At 54.0% G+C, this 9,712-nt stretch overlaps 1 long non-coding RNA gene across 1 annotated transcript; it reads right to left on the bottom strand.

The window, feature by feature from the left end:
* Positions 1-2,177: 2,177 nt before the first annotated feature.
* On the bottom strand, positions 2,178-4,927 carry LOC103352442 (uncharacterized). The gene is made up of 2 exons (XR_519911.3): positions 4,703-4,927; positions 2,178-2,934 (listed from the first exon to the last, which is right to left on the bottom strand). It is a non-coding gene; the product is annotated as an uncharacterized lncRNA (long non-coding RNA).
* Between the last annotated feature and the right edge of the window lie 4,785 nt (positions 4,928-9,712).

The raw sequence follows: 9,712 nt of genomic DNA, 5'->3' as shown, positions 1-9,712 counted from the left end.
CAAGATGTGGGCCCCCATTAATACCACCCCCCTTGAGTCCTCAATGCACGCGCTCTGAATTCAGCAGTAGTTTTGAGGTTTTGTTTTCTCGGTGGCATCTGCCTGAAATGTGGACTTTGTCATGTGACAGGAGCCCAGCTCAGGTTAGGCGCCGACAGGAGACTCATGTGGCTCACAGAGGTGACAGTCCCAGGAGCTGGCTGACTGCGGGTGTGACTGGAGCCTGTGGCTCAGACGATGTCCTCATGGCCATCCTGCTCCCTCGGGAGCAGCCTGGGTGGGGTCTACAGCCACACATGGCACTGACATCCAATCAGGCCCTGCTCCTGTTTTCGCCCTTGCCAGGCTCATGCCTCCATGGGACCTGGCGCTCCCAGTGCCTGAGCCCTTCCTGGCTCTTGAGGGTGAAGAGTTTTGCCCCTGCCACGGGCACGTAGGCTGCGGCTTCCTCCGCCTCGTCTGTTCCCGCTGATCGTCACCTTCCCGGTACCTGTTGGCACCCGTGGGACACGCTGGTCTCCTCTTCTATCTTGTGTGCAGGGAGGCAGAGGGGGAGGGGGAGCTACTGAGAGCCTGTGTCCGTCTGCCCTGGTGAAAAGTCAGCTGCCATGAAGCTCCTGCAGGAAGTCAGCTTCTCACCTGGACCCTAAATGAGACTGAGCTCCGGGGGGCCTTTGTGCAGACACTGCTGTGACCTTTTATGTGAGCTGGCATCATTGTAGCCAGAGGTCTTTCTCAGGAGCATAACAGTTCTGTCCTGACTGTTACTATGCAACAAAATAGAGAGAATGGGCTCTTTTGCTTTTATTCTTCTAAAGATTTATTTGAAAAGTAGAGTGATAGAGAGATAGAGAGAATCTTCTATCTTCTGGTTCACTCCCCAAATGCCTGCAATGGCTGGGCTGGGCCAGGCTGAAGCTAGGAACCTAGAACTCTATCTGGGTCTCCCAAGTGAGTGGCAGGGTACAAGCACTTGGGCCATCATCTGCTGCCTCCCAGGATGCATTAGCAGGAAGCTGAATCAGAAGCAAGTAGCTGGGTCTAGAACCAGGCGTTCTCATAAGGATATGGGCAGCCCAGTTGGTGGCTTAACCTGCTGTGCCGCAGTGCCCACCCTTGCCGTCTTGCTTTGGTGGCTGTGCACACACACGTCTGCTATTGTCAACTGTCTGTATCGAAGATCCACAGTCCTAGGGTGAGCATTTCTGTGCTCCCCTCCTCCTCGTTTTTAAACCTTATTTATTACTTACTTGCTTACTTGAGAGACAGAGGTAGAGAGCTCCCATTCGCTGAATCATTCCCCCAATGCTGGCAACACCTGGGGCTGGGCCAGGCAGAAGCGAGGAGCTGGGAACTCAACCGAGGTCTCCCGCATGGGTGGCAGGGACCCAAGTACTTGAGCCATCACCTGCTGCCTCCCGGGGGGCACATTAGCCAGAAGCTGGAATCGGGGGCAGAGCTGGGACTGGAATCCGGGTGCTCTGACAAGGGTTGTGGGTGTCGCATACAGTGGCTTCACCGGTGAGCCAGCTGCCACTCTCCCCGCCTTTTCTGACCTTTCTCTGCTGGCTTTTGGAATGAGTGAGAGTCTAGGCGTGCCTTTTCTCTGGTCCCATCGTAGTGGTACTTGCTTGCTGCCATGCTGTTCCTTCCCTTCCCTCTGCTTGCTCACCCTGGCTCCTCATGCCTTAGGGACCCCCCCCCCCCCCGAAGCTGCTGACGGGCACCAGGGTCTCCCTGCACCCGGGCATTTCTGCTGCATCAGGCCCCTTTCTGTTTCAGCATGACCATATGGTCTTTTCCTGTGGGGGAGGCTGCAAGTGTCCCATCCTTGCCGTTAGTTGACAAACGGAACTCTTGAGCCCTTCACACGGGGCTGGAGGCCTGTTCAGGCCCGTGGCAGGAATGGGAGGAGCTGTCGCATGCACCAGGGTGATGGAATACTGCAGGTATGGGCTGGGGCAGCCCTGGGGGCCCATCTGAAACCTTTCTGCTTTGGATGCTTACTACGTGGTCCAAGAGTCCACGGCTTTGCCATGGAACATTTGGGACAAAACCCCCTTGTGAGAAGTGGGCGGCTGGGGTGCAGCAACCAGGATGTCAGGACAGGCTTGTGCTCCACGCCGGGGTCGCAAGCAGATAGCAATGTTTTAGGCTCCAAGGACCGAGAAGCAAACCCAGGCTCTTACATATAATTGTTTAAAACGGGACCATTGAAACATAGAAAAGCCATAACCAGACAGCAAGCCTGGTTCAGTGTCTCTTGTTGGCTGAGCCCTGGGCTAGACCAGTAAGGGTACTCTGCCTCTAAAGGAGACTTGGCAGAGCTTTGCGGAGCCCAGGTTGGGCCTGGTCTGAGTGGCAGGCTACTCCCTGCTTAGCCCCTTCTTGCAAACTCAGGAGGGCTCCTTGGGGAGCATGGCCAGAACTGGGCTCATCATGCATCTCTCTGTTTCTGTTTCTGTTTTGTTCTCTGCAGGACTGCTCGGCCCCAGAAGTCTCTTTGCCCCTGCCCTGCTTCCCCCAGGCTCCTCCCAGAGGCCTGCTCCTCTGGGATGCCCATCTCCCCCGCGTGCCAAGCATGCAGAGAAGCTGGGCCTTTTAGCACCACTCCCAGGTGAGCTGTGAGTGCTGTCTTCTGCCAGTGCTGCCCAGAATGTCCTGTGATGGTGATGTCATCAATCAGCCACCTGTGGCTATGTGGCGCTTAAAATGTGGTTTATCCCACCAAATATCTGAGCTTTAAATGTTGTTTAATTTTAGCTCACTTGAATGACCACAGTTGCATGCGGCTGCTCGGTACCATCCAGTACTGATGGTGTCACGTGACTGTAGCAGTGGGCAGGAGGCTGTGTTAGTTTTCACCAAGTAGAGCGCTGTTACTTCATAGGCTTTCCTCCACTCGTGCCTCGGTGCGCAAGGTGCAAATATACTCTAAAAAGGAAACATGATATCTTTTTCCTAAGAACATGGTATTGTCCATTGCTGTAAAATACTCACAAAAGGTAACCAAAGTAAAAAAAAGAGGGGGAGCCAGAGAACGAAGAACAGTGTTAGTAAATCCCTGTTCAGTACTACTGCCTGCCTCAGTCACTTAAGCCCCAGGCTTGTTTTCCCCTGGTGAAAACCCGGGGTTCCTGGGTTGGATATTGTGGTACAGCAGATCAAACTGCCGCCTGGGACGCCGGCATCCTATATGGGAATGATATGGGATTGAGTCCTGGCTACTCTGCTTCTGATCCATTTTCCTGCTAATGTGCCTGGGATCGGCCCAGCTCTGGCCATGGGGGAGTGAACCAGTGGATGGAAGACCTCTCTCTCTGCCTCTCTGTAACTCTCTGCCTTTCAAATAAATAAATGAATATTAAAAAAAAAGAAGAGGTCGCTCCACCTGCCAATCTTGTGCCTCCTTCTGCAAGTCAAGGAGGGTGTCTAGTGGTGTTAGGATGCTACTAACACTTCTTGACCCTCAGTCAACACCATTTTTTGTTTTTTGAGATTTATTTATTTGAAAGGCAGAGCAGCAGAGAGACAGAGACAGAGATCTTCCATTCGTTGGTCACTCCCCAAATACACTCAGCAGTTGGGGCTGGGCTGGGGCGAAGCCAGGAGCCAGGAGCCTCTGGGTCTCCCACGTGGGTGGCAGGGGCCCAAGGACTTGGGCCATCTTCTACTGCTTTCCCAGGCCATAGCAGAGAGCTGGATCAGAAGTGGAGCAGCTGGGACTTGAATTGGTGCCCATGTGGGATGCCGGCACTGCAGGCGGTGGCTTCACCCGCTACACCACAGCACTGGCCCATGGAGTGGCTTCTGAGGACGAATGCCTGGAATCAGGTGCCTGTACATCTTGAGTCCCTGCCCTATTTCTGCTTGGCTCAGGGACGCACACAGCTCCCCCAACCTGGGAGGCGGCCAGGGGTCTGCTGTATTTAAGGTGCCTGCTGATTGATGCACCGCCCTAGGTGGCAGCCTGCACAGGAACACAGCTGGTCTCTCTCTCTTCCTTCCGGGGGTGGGCCTGGCCCGCTATCATCCCCCTTGCTGCCTTCCCTCCTGAACAGCTGGGAGAGATGAGGCCAGAGGCCTCCGAGCTGTCCCTAAAGCCCAGGGCAGATCTCCTTGGGCTGCTCTCCCAGGGCAGGGAGTAGGTGCTGAGGCTGCACTCCAGCTTGGGGGACGGTGGCCCAGCAGGCATGTGGCTGACCTGGTTTCTAGTGCTTCAGGCCTAGGAAGCCTGGATAAAGTACTGCCAGGAGCTCCTTGGAGTGCACTCGGCTTCTGTGTTGGGATTTGGGGCTCCAGCTCAGCTGTCAGGAAAGTGGGCCTCTGTCCCTCTCTGTTCTTCGGGAAAGTCACATTTTCATGATGCCTCGTGCCATCTTAATATGTCTTCTTCATATTTAATTATTTATTTGAGAGACAGAATGCTGACCTGCTGGTTCCCTCCCCAGACATCTGCAACAGCCAGGGCTGGGCCAGGCTGCATGCAGAAGCCAGGAGCCGAATCCAAGTCGCCCCCGTGGGTGGCAGGGGCCAGCTACTTCAGCCACCTCCTCTGCCTTCCCCAGGCACCCTGATACGCGCTCTGATGTGGGATCCCGAACAGCGGCTTCACTGCCAGGCTAAACGCTCGCCCCACTTAATGCCGGTTCAAAGTTGTAAACCCCTGGCCTTTTGCCAAATATCCTTCTACGAGATGTACCTGTATCTCTGTGGCAGCGGCGGTGTCAGAAGTCAGCCTTTTGTTACTTCCAATAAAATGCCTGAGCGGAGCCGCCTTGGAAGCAAGAAGGTTTGTACTGGCCTCCAGCTTGGAGGTCCGCGGCTGGGGAGAGGCCGTCCCGTGAGCCTGGGGGCTGGCCGTGGTGGCGCGTGTGCGCAGGCGTGATCAGGCGTGATCACGTGGGGGCGCCCGGCGGCAGAGACACAGGAGCAGGTCCCGGGCGCAGGAACGGCCGCTTCCCGAGCGCCTCGGCCAGGGCCAGCCCACGTGACCCAAACTCCGCCCACTGGGCCCACCTTCCGGGCGCCATCTTTAGGCGGGTGTCCGCCTAACACCCATCAAGCCCTAGTTTGCTGGTAACTCGTGCTCTAAAGGGCGTGCACCTACCAGACGGTGACAAGACGAGGAGCGTGAGGCTCTCCCACTCTGAAAGCCTTGCCTGACAGACTGCCGGGGCGAAAGGGGCTTTCCGGGAGGTGGAAGAACTTTTCCTTATCCCGAAGAGGGACCTCCGGGGTTCCTCTCGGCCTCTGGATTCCAGGACTAATATTCATGGTTGACATTTTTACAAAACCGAAGTAGAAACAAGAACCATTGTTTGTAGGAGGCGTGGCAGGACCGTTAGCTTGTGTGGCGCGCTCAGGTGCCAGCCAAGAGGGAATTTCATTCTATTCTGCTAATGCTGTGGGCCAGGGGCTGCAGCACCTCCGTGCCCTCGGTGGGTGGAAGGCACAGAACGGGCATTAACCTGCCCGAGATCACACCGCAGTATGGTGGAGCTGAGCCTGCCTGGCAGCCAGGTGACCCCACGGCCTGAGCTCTTAGCAGTGTGTGACATAAAGGCCTAAAGAGAAGACGTCTATGTCCAGCATATGCATCTGCATCTCGAAGTCATCCTGACAATGTTTCAGGGGCAGCCCGGTATTCGCATCCTGCCCTGCCCCCTTCTACCTGATAACCTGCCAGGTGGAGGTCCCTGCCCCTTCTGCCTGACAAATCTTCCACAATCTCCCAGGTGCAGCCCAGTATCTGCATTTCAAACACCCTGCTCCCGATCCCCATTCTCTAGGGGGTCCTGCTCACCCTTCCTCTGAACCCAGGATGGCGCCAGCTAGGCTTCCCCTTGTCTGATACCTTCAAGGGGAAACTCAGAAGTTTTTCTGTTTACATCCAAAAAGCTCTTTGTTCCAAGAGGAGCAGAGGTGGGGAAGCAAGACCGATCTCCTTAAAAACCTCCCCCTGGCCTCAACTGGACTGTGCACTCAGCCCTCTGCCTCTATGCTGAGTCGCCCGCCTGGTCTGGCCAGGTGTAATCTCTCCACCCAACCATGTAACCTTGCTCCTTCCACCACCACCCCCCACCGGTCCAAGCAACTGGGCACCCTCTCAGGCTCTGTCTGGAGAGGTGCCCACCCATCCTTACGAATGTCCCTTCCCTAATAAACCTTGCTATTTTACCTCCCACTACTCTCTCTCAGGCCTGAATTCTTTCTTGCGCGAAGACAAGAACCCTGCAATTTCTCCGGTAACAGCCTCACACTCCCAGCAGCCCCCAAATGTTATCAAATCAATATTGCTTAAGGGGGGGGGGGTCAGCACTGTGGCATAGTGGGTAAAGCCCTGGCCTGCAGTACTGGCATCCTATATAGGTGCTGTTCGAGTCTCGGCTGCTCCACTTCTGATCCAGCTCTCTGCTGTGGCCTGGGAAAGCAGTAGAAGATGGCCCAAGTCCTTGGGCCTCTGCACCTGTGTGGGAGACCTGGAAGAAGCTCCTGGCTCCTGGCTTCAGATCTCCTCAACTCTAGCCGTTTCGGCCATCTGAGGAGCGAACGAGCTCTCACTCGCTCTCTGTATCTTTGCCTTCAAATAAATAAATAAATCTTTTATTAAAAAAAGTCTTGAGATTTTTTGCTTGGATTTCCACCATGTCCTCCTACCCACAGCCCCTTTTTGACAAAAGACCAAAAGCGCCTTCACGTCACTCACTTACCTGTTGTGGTTCCTCACAGCGGGGGTGGGGGGTGGGGGCTGTAGACGCTCAGAGGGGAGTGGCCACGGGTCAGGTGCATCCACAGGTGGACCCCTTCCTGATGGAAGAAGCCTGTGTTTGGGTACCTCGAGGGGAGAGGCACCAGGGACTGCTCTTAGAGAGGGACCTGCAGGGGAGGTGTGCATGACTCAGTGAAGGAGCGGTTGGAGTAGATGTCCCCAGGGTTCAGGAGATAACTCAGATGAGAACCTTTCACACTCCAAGGGCTGCTCTGACTGTCCACCGACGCTGCAGTGGCTGACCTCCACCCTGCCTGCAGAGGACGGGAGCTGCCTCTTCCGCTTGCAATGCAGCTGCAGGCAGCACAGCACCAGTGGGCGGTTCAGCGCCTGTCTCTGCTGAACCAGGGGCTGCTCCCCCGCCCCGCCCCGGAGCACAGGGCAGCTGCTACCCAGACGGCAGCTTCCCCTTGCTCCCGGGACCAAGGCCCCCGCCCGGCCCGCAGCTCCACTACAAATGGGGCTCCTGCTGTCTGCGGTGTGATCCTGTGGAGGCTCTTTGACCTCTGCAGAGTTTCTGTGCCAGACCAGGTGTTGGTGGAAGGTCGACGTTGTAGACATCGGACCTTGAATTGTAGACATCAGACCTTGAACGTGTTCCATTATGTGTGCATTAAAATGCAATAGGTATTTGTAGCTTTTGCATAATGGGTGCCTTTTACTTTGTAATAACTTTAGATTTACAGAAAATTCACAAAGGGAGTTCCTTCCACCCAGCTTCCTCTGAATGTCAGCTTCTCACATAACCGCGGCACATTCATCAGAACTGGAAATTAACGTGAGCCTGGCGCTAACACCGGTGCGCAGACTTCACTGAGCTGTCACTGCTTCCTGGCAGATGCATTGCTCTGTCCAGGATCCTGTTCTGCACACCATGTTGCATTTAGAGCCCCTTTTTTACGGTGGTTCTAGTTTTTTTTATGGAAAAACATTTTAAATATATAAAGAAAATTCAACGAATGACCTAGTAAACACCCATATATCCTATATCTGATTTTCAGTTAACCACCGTGCTGGTTTTAAATTTTTTTTTAAGATTCATTTTATTTATGCAAAGAGGAGGAGAACAGAAAGGTCAATCTTCTACCTGCTGGTTCACTCCCCAAATGGCCACAATGGCCAGGGCTGGGCCAGGCCAAAGCCAGGAACCAGGAGCTGCTTCTGATCTCCCATGTGGGTGCAGGGGCCCAAGAACATGGGCCATCTTCCACTGGTTTCCCAGGCCACAAGCAGAGAGCTGGATCGGAAGTGGAGCAGCCGAGTCTCAAACCGTCCTCCATATGGAATGCCAGCACTGCAGGCTGCTGCTTTACCTGCTATGCCACAGCGCCCACCCCAACCCTGCTGCTTTGAACTCAGACGTAGGTCTGTGTAGTTAGGGTTGTTTTTTGCAGCCATGAAGGTAAGAGGCAGGATTCACAGCTTCTCTCCTTTGAATCTCTCACACATCCCCTAGAAATAGGAGCATTGTCCTACAGAATTGGATACCGTTATCATATCTTAAAATCATAATAATACTGTAATAGCTAATAGCCAGTTCCAGTATTTGAATTCACCCAGTTGCCCCCAAATTGCTTTTATGGCTTTTTCCTTTTAAACCAAAATTTAACTTAGGTTTGTGCATTGCATTTGGTTTTTGTGCGTCCTTAGTTTCTATTCATCTAAAAACAGTCTCTTACCTCCCCTCCACCTCCATGAAACTGACTTTGGGCCCTAGGCAGCTGCCTGCTGGGTTACCCCGGTCTGGAGCTGTCTACTCGTTGGTTCGCAGTGTCTCGAAATGGTTCCCCTGACCCCTGTGTCTCCTGGGTTCTGGAAATTCATTCAAGAGGCTTGATTGGATGCATGCTGTACCTTTTTGGCAAGGACGTCATGCAGGTAGTAATGTCTGCTCCTGTTATTTCCTGCCAGCAGGCACAGCATGGAGCCCTCGCCCTGCTGGGAGAACGTTCAAGGTTGGTCACTGGGGAAGGGTGGTGACAGCCAGGTGCACGGAGATGTTTCCCAGGCATCAAAAAGTATTCTGGGGCTGGCGCTGTGGCGAAGTGAGTGGAGCTGCTGCCTGTAGTGCTGGCATTCCATATGGGTGCTGGTTTGAGTCCTGGCTGCTCCACTTCCGATCCAGCTCTCTGCTATGGCTTGGGAAAGCAGTAGAAGATGGCCCAGGTTCTTGGGCCCCTACACCCACATGGGAGACCCAGAAGAAGCCCCTGGCTTCTGTCTTGGATCAGCGCAGCCCCGGCCATTGTGGCCATTTGGGGATTGAACCAGCAGGTGGAAGATTCTCTCTCTCTCTCTCTCTCTCTCTCTCTTTCTCCCTCTCCCTCTCCCTTTCCTTCTCCCTTTCCTTCTCTCTCTGTGTAACTCTGACTTTCAAATAAATAAATCTTAAAAAAAAAAAAAAAGTGGGGCCAGCGCTGTAGCGTAGCAGGTAAAGCCGCCACCTGCAGTGCCGGCATGTGGTATGGGCACTGATTTGTGTCTCAGCTGCTCCACTCCGATCCAGCTCTCTGCTATGGCCTGGGGAAGCAGTGGAAGATGGCCCAAGTCCTTGGTCCCCTGCACCCACATGGGAGACCCAGAAGACGCTCCTGGCTCCTGGCTTCGTATCGGTGCAGCTCTGGCCATTGCAGCCAACTGGGGAGTGAACCAGCAGGTGGAAGACCCCCCCACTCCCTTTTTGCTTCTCCTTCTCTCTGTGTATAACTCTTTCAAATAAATAAATAAATCTTTTTTAAAAATATTCTGTTCCTAACCAGTGTTTACCTAACTGCACCCACTGGAGATTCTCGGCTGACACAGCTATGACACTGAAACTTCTCCTGCTTTGACCTGAGGTTAAACATCTTTCTCTTTAGCATTTATTTACTTAACTTGAGAGAAACAGCAAGTGCTTCCATGCGCTGGCTCATGCCCCAGATGCTGTCAACAGGCGTGCCT

The sequence above is a fragment of the Oryctolagus cuniculus genome, chromosome 18, assembly GCF_964237555.1.
Source record: "Oryctolagus cuniculus chromosome 18, mOryCun1.1, whole genome shotgun sequence".
Taxonomy (NCBI): domain Eukaryota; kingdom Metazoa; phylum Chordata; class Mammalia; order Lagomorpha; family Leporidae; genus Oryctolagus; species Oryctolagus cuniculus.
The sequence above is the reverse complement of the archived record's forward strand: the minus strand, read 5'-3'. Positions and strand labels throughout refer to the sequence as shown.